Genomic DNA, 14,392 nt, shown 5'->3' on the forward strand with positions numbered 1-14,392 from the left:
AGAAACTCAGCCTTCAAAAGAACAGAGCAAAAATTCAGCTTCCTGTCCTTGGGCTTTTGTATAAGTCTTGTAGAAGTGACTAGTGTAAGCGTTCTAAATTCAGTAGTTAAAAGGGGAGAGGGCACTGTTGGAGGCAGGATGACCTGCATTGTGAAGCAAGGGCACTGTCTGGCTGGGACAAACTTTTAATTTAGGGACTAATGCAGTCATGCTGTGTATAAAGGCCTGAATTTAAATTCACCTGAGCTCTTGGGGTTCAAGGAACTTGCCAGCTCCACGTCAAGTCTAGATTCTAGTTGAGGATGTTCAGACGCAGAGGGTAACCACGTGGTATGGGCATACCCTCCAGCTACACCAGCATCCAGGCCTTCCAGATGCTTCCAGCAGTACAAATAACGTGGCTCCACTGCCTTCAGGCACAGCGGGTCTGGATGACATGCAACCCCTGAAGCCAAAATGTGGTGGTTTTGAGGTGCTCACCCTGAGGCAACTGGAGACCAAAGGGACTGCAGGAGAGTGCCAGTGCTGCAAAGACCAGGAAAAAAATCAGGGGAAAATAATAACAATATGTAGGTATTGCTCTGGATTGCTGAACAGGGGGTGAATTTCACTTTCAGTGAATTACAGAGCAGCTAACTATGCTTTTTTTTTTTTTTTTTGAATATACAACCTAATTGCAATCTAAATGAAGTAGAGCCCAGCAGAAACAGAGCAGCCTGGCACTATCTCTTTGCATTAGCTGCTGGGTTATGAGCAAGGGAGACATTTATCGCCCCATACATTCCCAGTATAATCACTTAACTGACTCCATCCATGCACCATACTTCCTAGATAATGGGCTAAAGCATCACTTATTAGCCCAGCTGTACCTCGTGAGCAGCTCAGAAACCGCAGAGGAGTACATGGAGTCCAAGGTGCTGCAGCCAGGCCATCCAGAAGAAGAGGAGGTAAAAACTCCTTTAATTGAAAAATTCAGCCTTATACTTTAAGACAAATGAGATTTGGATACCCAATTCCAACATTTTAATGAGATTTAATATTTAAGCTGCTCAGGAAACCCCTATACAGCACTGTGGGTTTCATATGTACCCAGTGGTACGGATGTTTGGAAACTAGAAAAAGCAGCATGGGTGAATAAATACTCTTTTCCCTCCCAGGCCGCCACAGCCTGCACACATCCAATGACTGTGCTGATTTGTTAAATGCGACAGAAAGTTCCTGAGTCCCCACTGAAGCTCTTGGTTTTACCTTCTGTTCAGTCACCGCTCACCAGAGAACCAAGTGAACTATTTCACTGCTCTAACCCAGTTTTCCCAGAAGGACAACAGTCCAGGCTCTGGCAGCACAATTCTACAGCACAGCAGCCTCTAATATTGGCAGGTTCAAACCCTTGTCTATCTCTAAGTAGCTGATAACCTACAGAGTATTAGTTTCCAAGGGAAGAAAACATGGGCCTAATCCTTAGCTGAATTAGTACAGATTGACTGAAATAATGCCTTAGCTAGGTCCTAGAGAGCACCACAGCAGTCACCAGCAAGCAGAAAGATGTTCAACAGGGGACAGAACGACGAGTGTCAGCCAGGGATCGACTTGCCTGCACCGCAGCTGGAAACGCCGGCCACGGAGCGTGCGGTGTTAGGCTCTAGAGCACAGCAAAAGCCAGCCCTTGCTTGGAGGACATCAGTGCGTAAAGAAAGGCAAAAGGGAGAAAAAAACAATTCACCTGACATCATGCAAGAATCAGACAGAAACAGACCTGACATCTTCCTTGCTAGAACACGCTCCTTTGATCACAGTGAAAACAGCGTGTTCGATAGATGGTACGCACCCAAACACAGCATCACGTCACATGTAGTAACTGCTGCTTGGAGGATTATGTTCTTCCCCGTATCCTTAAAGGATTTGGCTTCCTCCCCCAGGAGGCTCCCCCCCAGTCTCAAGAAAGCCAGCTTGAAAGCCAGCTGTCCCACTGCCTGGTGCTCCGCTCATCACACTCCGGGTGAAGGTCCCTCCCGTCCCAGCTTGGTGGCTTCCCCGGGGTAAGCAGGATGCTCTTTGTCTGGCGTTAGGAGGAATTGTTCAGCCACTCAGACATAATTAATCCAGATGAATATCAAGAGAAAAGGCAGACATAATTATACAGCCATGCTTGAGAGTTAACCCTGTGTTAATTGACTACACAAAGCTTTGTCTGTGACGGGCCTGGTCACAGACTCCGCTGCCACCTCCACCTTTTTATAGGGCTGTCTCAATTCCTTTCACCTTGAGGGGGGATTATGACAAGGCTCATCTTTTGAACAAGTCCTGTTAAGAAATATGAAATAAATCTGCAAAGATTAATCTCAAAAGTCTAATGAATGTTATCAGGATGATTCCCTAGCGAGACTGAACATAAAAGCTGGACGCTTTTACTGCTGTCACTGTTAGAAAGGCAACAGCATCCAGAGACCCCAGATCTTTCCGTGGGGCACTCGACAGTGCCTTAAGTCCCAACCCCCCGGCTGGCTGCAACGAGAGCTGCATACCTGTGCTAGGTCAGCCTCCTGAGCCAGGGGCACGCAGGTGGAGCTGGCAAGCACAAGATGAGAGACCACAGGTTGCCAGATCCAGCCCGGGGATAGCTCAGGACACAAGGCCGGGCTTGGCGTTGCGCTGGAGCTGGAACAAATCACAGCTGCTTATGAGAAAAGCTGCGGGTTTCTAAGGCTTTCAAAAGGTGTCTCTTATGGGGTATGTGTGATGGACAGATGCCGTTTGGACTTGTGTCCGTTATCCCCAGGTCATGTGAAGTCACTGGCACGTGATGCAGGGGCTCACGAGATGGGTTTGCACAGGAGGAAGGTCGGTGCAAGCAGAAGACAGCTGTGTGCCGAGGGGTCAGGGGCTCGAGCAAGCCTTGCGTTATGCCAGCCCTCCGAATGAGGCGTACATTTACAGAGCAGCTAGTTTTTGTTTTCTTTTTATGTTAGGAGTGGGAGGGCAGCCATGACAGAGGAAAACAAGCATGTCACTTTTCTCCCGAGCCTGCTGCAGTAACAAGTGCTCCAGGAGAGGCACTGTTTGCTGCTATTTCACCTGGCAGCTCCTTGCTGCCTCTGCCCACCCCCTGGGGCTATCTCCCAGGCCCATTACTGTCCTGGCAAATCTGATGGCTCTTCAATGAGGAAAGCTCTCTTCTGCCAACAGAATTGTTTATTTTCTCCAGAAGCTGTGTGATAAATCAACCTGACATGTCCTAGCCTCCACGAAGCTGCCTCAGCGGTAAGAATAGCCTCGTGCGAGGTTTTGTCTGCACTGCTTGGTACATTCTCAACATTTAACTTCCATTTGCAATAGTGACTTGAGCAAGCTGAGATGGATGAGGGTGACAAGCTAACATCCTCTGCCTTCTTCCCATTCACTTAAAGCTGGGAAATCCATCCTGTCTGCTATTACAGCCCGGCGCAGCACTTCCAGGATCACACCAGAAACACACCCATCGGGAGATGCACACCTTATGCCCCAAATGCTCCTCACAATTCCCAAAGTGCAACCACCCCGTGCCTCCAGGGAGCTCGGGGCTACGTTCCCAGCTGACACAGGACACAAGGCTGCACAGAAACTGCTCCAGCTGACACCTGAGAGAAAGCCAGAGCAGCCAAGGCCTGCTTCTTACTTAGACACTTGAGCTAAGCTTTTCAAACTGGGATGGGCACACAATGGAAGTGTGCCCTGGTACAGGTGTTAGTGGTACACGGTCCCACCCACGATTTAAACAGATGTATGCATCTTCTGAGGACGTCGGCAGCTCTAAGTTTGCACAGTCCCTTAATCCCTGGGCAGAAGATCCCCATCATCTGTCCAGTACAAGGCACATTAGTAATGGATTACGGTTGCGGCAGGTAAAGGCCATTTTTAATGCCTTTAATGAATGGGAAAAAAAGGATTTTCCTTTCAGATTTACAATTTTCAAGAAGCTTGGCTGTGCAAACCCTACTGGGTAAGCTATATGCATTGAGAGGCAGAGGTACAACCTGTTCAGTTCTTCAAAGCAGACCTCAGCAGAGATGAATTGTAATGTATAGTTGCCCTGTGCAGATTCAGAAGCCTGTCGGAGCAGAAAATACAAACCAGATTTTCAAATTTTTAACTTTGAAGTTTTTTTTTTTTTTTTTTTTTTTTTTAATCTGTCAAGAGCAAGTTTATACAGACTTGCTGTCCTCTGAGGGTGTAGCTGCTGCCTTCTGCTGGACGAATATCACCTTTGGCTACACAAATGTCACAGGGTATCACTTATTCAGCCTTAGCCTGTTTCTAACCAAAACCATGTATCTGGTGGTGCATACTTTTATTTTGGAGTTAACAGCTCTGATATAAGTAACAGCAATGTGCTATGTAGAAGAGGGCAATACTTCCTGCCGAGTTTTCAATTCAGTCTAACAATTATGTGTGAGAGACCGCGTACAGTTGAACTCGATGATCCTTATGGGTCCCTTCCAACTCGGGATATTCTATGATTTGGGATATTCTATGATTCTGTAATTTTGCTGGACGGTACACATTCATCTTGTGATTTGATTATGACATTTGTTAATGCTGTGGACAGGGAAACACTTCTTAAACCTCCCTGCAAGTAGACATCCTCTGAGGCACACACAAAGTTTACTGATATTGTCTCTTTTCAAGCATGGCTTTATTCTGCCCACAGAAGAACTTACACTGACCAGAGCTATCTGTGAATTCCTCCCTACCCTCACCTTTGCTTGCTCCTCTACCTCAGGTCTGCTGCACAGCACAGCCTTCTGCTGACAACCCTACTGTAAGGCCCAGAACCACTACAAGGCAGAAAAAAAAGAGAGGAACCAATTAGGGATGGAAAATACCTGCTTGTCACTGCTGTTTCTGAACTTGTCACCTTGAAAGGTGACACCCTGCAGGCCTGGCACAATCAGTGAAGGAAGGCTGGAAGACAGGAGCCCCGTGAGGGGGGCTCAGACCTCATCCCTCTGCCCTTTGAGACCGAAGGATGGCCCAGGGCTGATTTTGTAGGAGCCAGCAGGCTGTGCTGACCATAGAGGAGCCCAGTTCGTCTGTCCATCCATCCTGGGACTGCACCCAGCAGGTGGCTGCTCTGCCTTCCCTCAGGAGCAGAGGTGACAAGGGCAGCTCTTCATCACCAGTCACCGAGATGAAATGACTCATTATCGACTGTGATTCCTTTCAGGTTCTCACATGAGCTGTTAAATTGGAAGCACTGAAGCACTTTGCTTTGTATGGTATTTGATTTGTTTTCTTTCTTTAGTATTATTTAAACTTTGAGCCCAGATACAAGGTAGTTCTAAATAAATAAAGGTAGGAGAGAGACAACTGCAGCTTTATTATCAGGCACCACACAGCTCCCCCAAATTGCGTTCATTCTTTCATGTGTTCCCAGTCTTTCTTCTGTATTGTATAGCATCTCTGCCTCTCCAGAAATGATAATAGGAACTGCATCTTTGATAAGGCATCCTTCTGCTCCTCATTAGTGCTGAGAAACAAGTCAGAGAGGCATTAGATGTACAGCCAGAGCGACCAGCTCTCAGTGACAAGGAATGACCACGTGCTTCTTCAGACTTGCAGCTCTTTCAGCTCTGCATCTCAGTGTGCCTCCTGTAACACCCACACAGCAAACAGATCTCAGCAGGGACTGCTAAGATCTAGTATTTCCCTCTCCCAAAGAGGCCAAGCTCCCCAGAGGGGCACCACCACCAGTCATGGTGTGTACACCTCCAAATCTTGTGAGTGAAGTCACATTTTGTCCCGAGACCTCAGCTAACACAAACACTTGGCATGTTAGCGAGCTACACGAATGCAACATGCTCCCGCAAAAAAAAAAAAAACACAAAAGTAACACGTCTCCATGAAATATGAAATAAAGCGTCAGTTCCTCAGTAGGACATCTCCTTCCCACTCTGAAGCCTTCTAACACAAGTGGCACTGACTGTCCCAAGGTAGCTGCGGTATGGATTCACAGCACTTCCACTCTCACCACAGATTTGCCTTCTTGTTAGAGTACAGCAGCCGCAGTCACACGCTGTCTTCCCACTCAGTGGGGAACACAGTGGGTTGGAGCTGTCCCTAGCTATTCTGCAAGGTCTCGTCTGTCCTAGAGAATCAACTTGTCATATACCAAAGGCAAAACTCTTTGGCCAGAAGCCAGTCTCCAAAGCAAAGCCAAAATAATCCATTCGAAGGAGTGGAAATATGCTGGAGGAGCTGACATCAGCATCTGGCCCAGGCTGCTCAGCAGTTCCTTGGCACATGGCGGTTTTATGAATGTTGCATTTTATCTCGGCAATCACATTAGCCCTGTGCTCAGACATTTCAGCTGCAAGCCTCAGCTTCCAGAAGCACGGCATCTCAGAATATGTTACAGGGTTGGTAGGAGAGCAGTTGGAGGATTTTCACTCCAAAACAAATGCAAGCTGTTTAGGGCTCCTTAGCAGATGATGCTTGAAGTTGTCTGTGTTGCCTAGCATCTTTCTTTGCAAATCACCTATTGCAAGGACATGCGTGTGCAAACATACACGTACACATCACACACAAACATTTGCCCACAGATCACAAAGTGGATGCTCTAGGAGCTTGTCAAGATTTGAGGATTTCTGTAACCAGGTAGGCGTAGCAGCGGAAGGAGCTAGCACACGACAGCTGTCATTGCCATCGACACCAAGAAGGGGAGACAGACCTTCCCAGCCAGAGGCACGAGGCTGCGCTGAGCAGGCACAGCCACGTGCATAAATCGGATTCAGAGATCAGGCCAGAAGCCTGCTGAGGCGAGCTACACAGTACTGAAGTGTGCACTGCATTGGCATGGGATTTTATTTTTTTTTAAACAGTTTCTACACTGAGGTTTGCACTAGCACAGTGAGCAGATGAAGTTGAATTCGGGGTCTGGTCTGAAGCCCCCAGTAGGCAAACGCAGCGCTGTCACCCGCCACAAACCTGGCCTCACGTTTTCTGACCTCGCATCACTGCTTGTTGCAAGTCTCTGATGCTGACTTTAACACAAGTTTACATCAAGAGGGCAATGCACTTCCTGATATTGTGACCGGGGACTGTATTCTCTGTGTTTCTGTGGGCACTGATGAGTCAGACCGAAGGCTGGCTTTGCTACAAACAGTCCAAGGAAGAGCTGCTAACACTGCAGGTAACAAAGGCTAAATCCTTACCTGGAATGAGCTAACGCGCCCCAACAAACCAGCAGCCTGGCTCTAAACCTCATTTGTGGGGTCCAAGTGCAGTCCTAGAGATCAGAGTTTTGCAGAACTCAGGACAGAGGGTAGCTCAGCCTCCATTTTGCCCAAACTCACCAAAATATACTCAGACCATTAGAGAAAAATGCCTTCGCTAGACCGTAAGATTTTCCTTGTCCCCAGGAAAAAGAAGCTTCCTGACTCGTGGTCTTTAAAGAAAAGGGCAAATAACCCTGGAGTGGCAGGGGAGGAATTAGAAGACCAGCATCCACAGGCTGAGCACAAGATCATTAGTCATTGTTTTTCCCTCTGATTTTCCCCAAGCTATTTTGTTTGTATATATCAAAACATGACTGATTACACTCTAGAAAAGCAAAGATTCTGTTCAACTTTCCCAACATAAATTACAATTAACAGCCAGAGTTTCACTTTAAGGCATTTTTTTTTCTCAAGATTCTCCCAACCATTACTTGAGAGGCCCACAATAAATGAGCATCTGGCCCTGCAGGGACTTTGTCTGCCCTTGGCCCCTGCAGATGCCAGGCAGGAATACAAGGTACTCAGCACTTCCCAGAATAAGCCAAGAACAGCATCAGTTGGTTTGGTGAGGCACTGTGGCAACTTCCCTTATGCAGTCTGACTGATTCCTTTTGTTTCTGACCTGCAGCACATGTGCTGCTGCTCTCAGGTGCCTTCTCAGGGTTTCGTTAGGGCATTCTGCACCAGCGCTGGCACAGTTCCTAATGCTCATGCTCTTCAGTCCTTCCTTCTCTCCACATCAGAGTGGCACAGATGATTCAGCCCACGAGCAGGTCCATAACATCCAAGCGTGTGCTTAACACAATCGCTGCATTACAGTCTGTTTTGTCATTAATTCAAAGCATTTCATAATAGCTTTGATAAGTGCTTTGGGATACCTGGACTTCAGAACATCCTGGAGACAAAGTGACATCACTTACCGTTTACTGTTGTTCATTACAAAGTCATCTAGTACCAGATGTAGCTGTAGGCCTTTTAAATGGGAAGTGTTTTAAAGCAAGTAAACCTTTCTATTTGTCATTTTTCAAGTACATTAAAATATCATCCTGCATCGAGTCTGCCCAACTGTTCTATGGACTATTATGTACTTTAAGCTACCCCTGAAATGAGACAGTTTAAGCAAAAGGAGCTTTTAAAAATAAAATTTTGCACTCGATTGCATCTTCTTGCTCTCTCCCTGTGCTTCATAAATGGAAATAACTTCCTCTAATATTCCTTTTGATCACAAAGTACAACAATAGTCTTTAACGACCACCAGACACCAAAGTGCTGGGACTGCCTGACCAGCGCAGCACAGTCGCTCAGGGTGATTTTTCAAGCTCTCCACTCCCAGCTAGAGCCATCCAGCTGCCACAGGCAGCCACACACAGACCTGGACTGGCTCTAAAGAACCTGCTTTGGGTGATGGAAGCTCTTTTGCCATGTCAGTGAGATTCTGCCCAAATGCACACCTCAAACAATTCAGCCTCAGAGCTAGGCTAAGTATCCTCACAGCACGCCGAATCGCACAGTACAAGTGTACCCTTGTAGCAAATATTCACGTTTCCAGGTGACCCAGGAGCACTGCTGGGTATTTGGCAGCGTCACCACAAATCCTTCCATAAGGGCTCACATGCAGGTGAACATCCAAAAACCTGGACAAGGCTCTCTAGCAAATCTGGTCCCAGCGTGGGCTGAACAGGAGCTCCTACGTCCATATGTAGGACTAGGAATTCAGCCACAGGATGCAAAAGAAAAAGGAGCCACTAGTAATCCTGCTCAGAACCTTTATGCGTTGCTAATGAATGTGTCAGGGTGGCAGATTTCTCAGACAGATCCCAAGGGACACCTGTGAATAACAGGGAGGCTTCTGTCTGTCCCAGCCAGGTAGCTCGGGGCATTGTGGATGGCAACCATTAAGCAGTTTGCTCTAGTAAATTATCACGGTAAACATGAGCAATGTTAAGGGCAAATAACTGGCTCTGTCCCAGAACTGCAGATTTTGGCCTTAAGTATATTTACCATGTCAACTACATCCCAAAAGAAGTGAATGCCACTCATTTCTGTAGGCACCTTCTCTGTCCTGAATCCATTACTCCAGTCAGACGGCAGAAGTCAAAAATCATCACATTTCCTGGCAACTGAGAAGTTACATAACAAATTTGTTTATCCCAACTCCTATATTTGGCAAATTACCATTGCTTTGCAGATGCTGGGCAATAAGGTTACAGGGTAAAGAGAAAGGCAGCCAGCGTTCCTGTGCAGTAATTGACAGTCAACATCACCACAGCACCGAGACAGGAGTTGATTTTGCCTCTGATTAGACTCGTCCCTGCTTTAAAGTATGTGCAGTGACATATCTCTTTGCCTTGAAGCTGTAAGATAGGGCTACTCTGGGTGTTATTTTGCTAGGGCTGAGGATCTTAATGTGAAAAGTCAATTTCTGAGTAAGGTAGCAATAGCGAACAATACTTTGACCACTGATATGTTGAGTAAAGTGGAATATTTAATACTACATAAAATTAGTGGCTATTTCTTTCCACAGATGCTTATATTGGGCCTTGTGTAAGGGGTTAATAACAAAGCTCTTAATTTCTTTATACAGTCACCCTGCTGTAAAGGGGCACCTCTTCCCTCTCACACTGAGAGGAGCCTGATCATAACAAAAGGTGGCTGCAAGGAAAGGACGTGGGTCTGGCTCCTCAGCAAGGCTGCCGTGAGTGACACGCTGCACACTGCATTCAAAGACGCAGGAGACAACACGTTTCATCTTCAAATCTGAGGATTTTCAGCTGGCTGGCCACAGCTGTGAACGTGCTGCCTGTTTTCACCCAACCTGATTACTCCTTCCTTTTTCGCCCCCCGCTCTCTGCAGACTGCTGCTGCTGCAAAGGATAAAAGGAAGATATCAAAGCCTTCAGGTTTGGTTTCTTGGCAATCCCTCCTGACCCTGTCATAGGAACAGACATCTCCAGTGGACTTATTACACACCAGAATCTTCTCTGTAAGACAGGTGATCTCTCAGCTCCAGTTGTGACTACCTGAGCCGCTTTTACAGCCCTTTTCACCAAGCATCACTTCTACCCTGGGGAGAGAGACTCAGACCTGGCTATAGAAGGCTTCCTGGTAAGACCTAATTGAGCAACCTCATGCTGGTCTGAACAGAAACGGCCTGGGAGAGGTAAGAATGGGACAGGTGGTCACCTTCGCTGGTCAGCAAAAGACTTCGTGATACACTGAGATAAAGGGGAAAACAGAAAGAGACTTGACAAAACCATCCTTGGCAACCCAAAGTGCTCCCTGCAGTCGTTCCCTCATCCCACCCATGCCATGTGAAGGGAAATAATAAAGCAGGATGCCTCGCCATTGATCCAGGGGAGGCAGACACAGGCACAGTACAAAGAGGTTTCTCAAAATGATCCTCTCTGTTTGGAGAGCAGCCTTAAAGCGATTTTTATGACCCAGGGATAGTGAACAAATCTATATTTGTATGCTGCAGAGCCAAAGAACCAACCCTAGACTCTATTTATAATAAGCGCTGCCAAACAACATTCAAAGCCGACCAGTTCCTGCAGCCAAAATGTGCTGGCTGGGTCCACCGTGTCATAACCAGGTCCATCGGAATTGGCCTGAAAAGCTCTTCTGCTAGGCAAGAGCAGGAGAGGGAGAAGGACAAACTGCCCCATAGTTTGGCCCAAAACAGCAACCCCAGTGCATCTATAGCCTTATTATGCAAAATGCAAGCAGAGGAAAAATTAAGTCAAAAGGGGAAGAAAATTATTTTCATTTGTGCCAGCATCATTCAATAGAAGCTGCTTTTTCTTTCCCTGCAGCAATCATTTTGTTGTTGAGCTGTGCTTTTTTTGTTTGTTTGTTTGTTTTTCCTCCCCCACCCCCAACACCTCTGCATTTTGCTTTGGACAAACCCTTAGAAGAAAGTTCAGCCAGTGGCTCCCAGCAGAGTCCATCACCTCAGCGCCCCGTTCGCTCCCCTCCTTGCTCCCTGTGGCAATTCATGGACCACCTAAAGGGAACAGAGTCTTGCTCTCCTGTGCACTGGACAAAAGCGGTCTTCCCCAGGATTTTCTTCCTGGTTTTCAGGGGAAGACACCTTGTATGACTGGGGAGCTTGCAGCGCTGTTGATGTTTAAAAGGCAATGAGCACAGGAAACTGAAGGGGGAATACTGCTCGCTGCTGAATAATATTTTACTGCTCAACTAGCCGAGCATGTTGTATTTTTAAAGCTGGATATGATGCGCTCAGGGCATTCTTTCGCAGGTGAATGAAGAAAAAAATCTCTTTTCCTCACCAGCAACTCTCCCCAGTTACTGAAACATTCATCTGAATTGCTTGTTCGTTTGCATCTCCAAACCACCCACATGATGGGGAAGCTCAGCAGGAGGTTTTCCTGTCACCAAGCCACATTCCTGCTACCTGAACAGAACATCAGGCTGCATGAGAAACCCTCCAGAGTATTCCAGGTGAGTGAAGGCAAGAACTAACTGAAATTTAGATATCTCTGTTTAGACCAGATATACAAAGGGACTAGGTCCATAATCAGTTCAGGTCTATTGAGTATTTCCCACCCGTGAAACTAGCTCTGTACTCTCACAGGGAGAATTTCTGGTCCTGTGTTACATTTTGGCTAGCATTTTCCTGCCTAGACAAATGCTGTTAAGGAGTAGGCTCTAAAAGGACTGTGGACGTGGACCACCATCAATATGAAGTTGAGAATTGAAGTATTTTTCTCTACACTTCAGATTTTGTTGAAATCTTTCTTCCAAAAACTCTGAAGTTACTCTTCTCATTTATCACTTGAACTTTACAGACCCTTCAGCCCTGCTTCCACTATATTGTACTTTGCAATAAACAATACTGAGCAATAACACAACATCTCAGACTTGATGTTTTATGATTGACTGCCACACAGCAGGTGTATGTTCAGGGGCAGCGTGAGATATTCATACAATACAATCACTCTGCTGACAGATACATATTTTAAATTGCTTTTATGGCTAGGCAGATGCAAGTCAGACAGGAGTCAGTTCTCCATCTTATGCTGGTGAAACTGAAAGATGCTTCACCTATAAATACAAAACAACCTACTATGAATTTTTCCTTTCTATAAAAAGATATGCGAGCTATTTGTCTGGGTAGTCTACCTTTTATTTTCCGAGCCGGTATTAAGATAGGCAGAATGCAGAGTTACTCCTTTGCTTGACACAAAAGGACTTGAAATGGAGCTTTTTTAGAGGACATTCTTCTAATAAGCAGTGCTTCCTGTGGCTTCAGCTCACTTGCCATTTCACTAGTTACATCAACTTGGTCCCCCAGTTCAGAAAACCACATCTAGCCTGTATGGCATTTGTACTTCTCATGACCTAACGCAAGTAGTTCCCAGTTTCAGGGATTTATCAACAACCCCGTATTGACTTTTTGCTTCTCTGCTGCTTGCTGATCTTTATGCCCATCTTCACGCTGTTTCTCTGATGCTGTGTTTCTCTCCCCAGATAAAAAACTATGGAGAATGAACCTGGTGGTCCCTAAGACTGTTGTGGTTCCTCATTAGACATCTCTGACTGTGGCTTCCATCTTCACACACTTCACACCCACAATAAATAAAACTTAATGACTTGCTGCAGTTACATTAATCTACATCCCTGGCTGGCGTGTGTCAAATTCGGAATAAAGCATGGGATTGGCAGAGGAGGTATAATCCTAGCACAGCATGTGATTAACAACTGTTATCACTGCTACGAAAACAGGAACTTTGGTGAGTAATTATCGAGCTAATAGAGACACTGGGTGCCTCAGCAGGAGAAGATAAAGTGCTACACTGGCTCTTTGAGAGTAGAAGCCTGTAGTAAGCATGTGGCTAGAGCCCGACAGCTAGAGGGAAGCATGCAGAGGCAGGGCTGACACGTGGCTTGCTCAGATCTCCAGCAGGTACTGGGGACTCCACTTGCACCGACTGACCCTCTAATGCCTGTATGTAGAATTAGCAAAATTTTAGCTGATTATGGTTAATGTTGTACCCACTGCTAGATCAGCAACATCAGAGGAACACAGTTCTCAGCCCTTTGCAGCCTAAACCTTTGCTTTCTCCACCTCCAAGAGTCATCCTAGCTCATCACCTCCTGCTCAGAGCTGATATTCCCAAATGTTCTCTTTCAGCTTAAATCATTCACCAGTTAAAGCCCAGCCCCAAGACTCAGACCACCACTGACCACACATTTCTTCCTGGGATCAGCTGTGTCCACACCATCAAACAGTTCACTGATGTGACTGAGCCATGTTCCCCAAGGGTGTAGGAACCTGCATCCCTGGGCACTACGGGCTCTCTTTTACAGGGCTGCATGATGCACCTTCGGACGTTGTATGATTAATGACTTAAATCACCTAAAAATGGCAATGGGTTGAAGTCCAAAGAAAAGGGAAAAGCAGAATATAATATGTACAAACACAGACATACGAAGGAAGAGAACACCTCTGGGTTAGAAAAAAAAATCAATAATTGTCTTGTCAGTATGACACTTTCTCTAAGAATGAATGTTCAGTGACCTTAATGTCCCTTAAAAATGTACATGTACTGTCACTGAATCTATGTTCAAAAGCTTAAAATCTTGTTTTCCCTTTGTGTTAAAGTCCTAAGAGAGGAAGGACAGATTGAGCTAATCCTTACCCTATGGTATATGCTTCAGTCAAAAATGACCCCTTTTTCCTTGCAACTGCTTTGAAGGTACTCTATATCACAATAAACACAAAGATACGATTTTTAAAACCAACACTAAAGACATGCATACCAAGATGCACAATCATAAAACCAAAATTAAACTGATATTATTTCATCCTACCACTCAGCGTTGGCAGTGGTGGGTAGATGCCATTTCTTTGTCTGTGGCTTATTTATTTACTTAGGGTCAGTGCTTTCATATGATTTGGCTTAGTTACTACTTTGGTAAGGTTGATTTATTTATTTTTTTTTCTCTTTCTTGTACATCAATCTCTAAAAGCTACTTTGATTGTTTTGGAGGGGAGGTATAGCTGGATGATTGCATTTGCATTTCTTGTAGTGCAAGGAAGTCTCTCATTGCAAAGAAAAACCTCCGAGTCTGCACCCCCTGAATTCATAGCAGCATAACAAAGATCACATCCTACC

General features: G+C 45.8%; 1 long non-coding RNA gene across 4 annotated transcripts in view; it reads right to left on the reverse strand.

Annotated features, from left to right (window-relative positions):
- Positions 1-14,392, reverse strand: part of LOC118177559 — a 68,068-nt gene that overhangs the window by 18,730 nt on the left and 34,946 nt on the right. For 3 of the 4 annotated variants that reach the window (XR_004755855.1, XR_004755858.1, XR_004755856.1), the window contains exon 4: positions 2,526-2,658. The exons of the other annotated variant lie outside the window; for it this stretch is intronic. This is a non-coding gene — a long non-coding RNA (uncharacterized LOC118177559). The remainder of the gene's footprint in view (positions 1-2,525; positions 2,659-14,392) is intronic. 4 annotated transcript variants of the gene reach the window in all.

The sequence above is a fragment of the Oxyura jamaicensis genome, chromosome 23 (assembly GCF_011077185.1).
Source record: "Oxyura jamaicensis isolate SHBP4307 breed ruddy duck chromosome 23, BPBGC_Ojam_1.0, whole genome shotgun sequence".
Classification (NCBI taxonomy): domain Eukaryota; kingdom Metazoa; phylum Chordata; class Aves; order Anseriformes; family Anatidae; genus Oxyura; species Oxyura jamaicensis.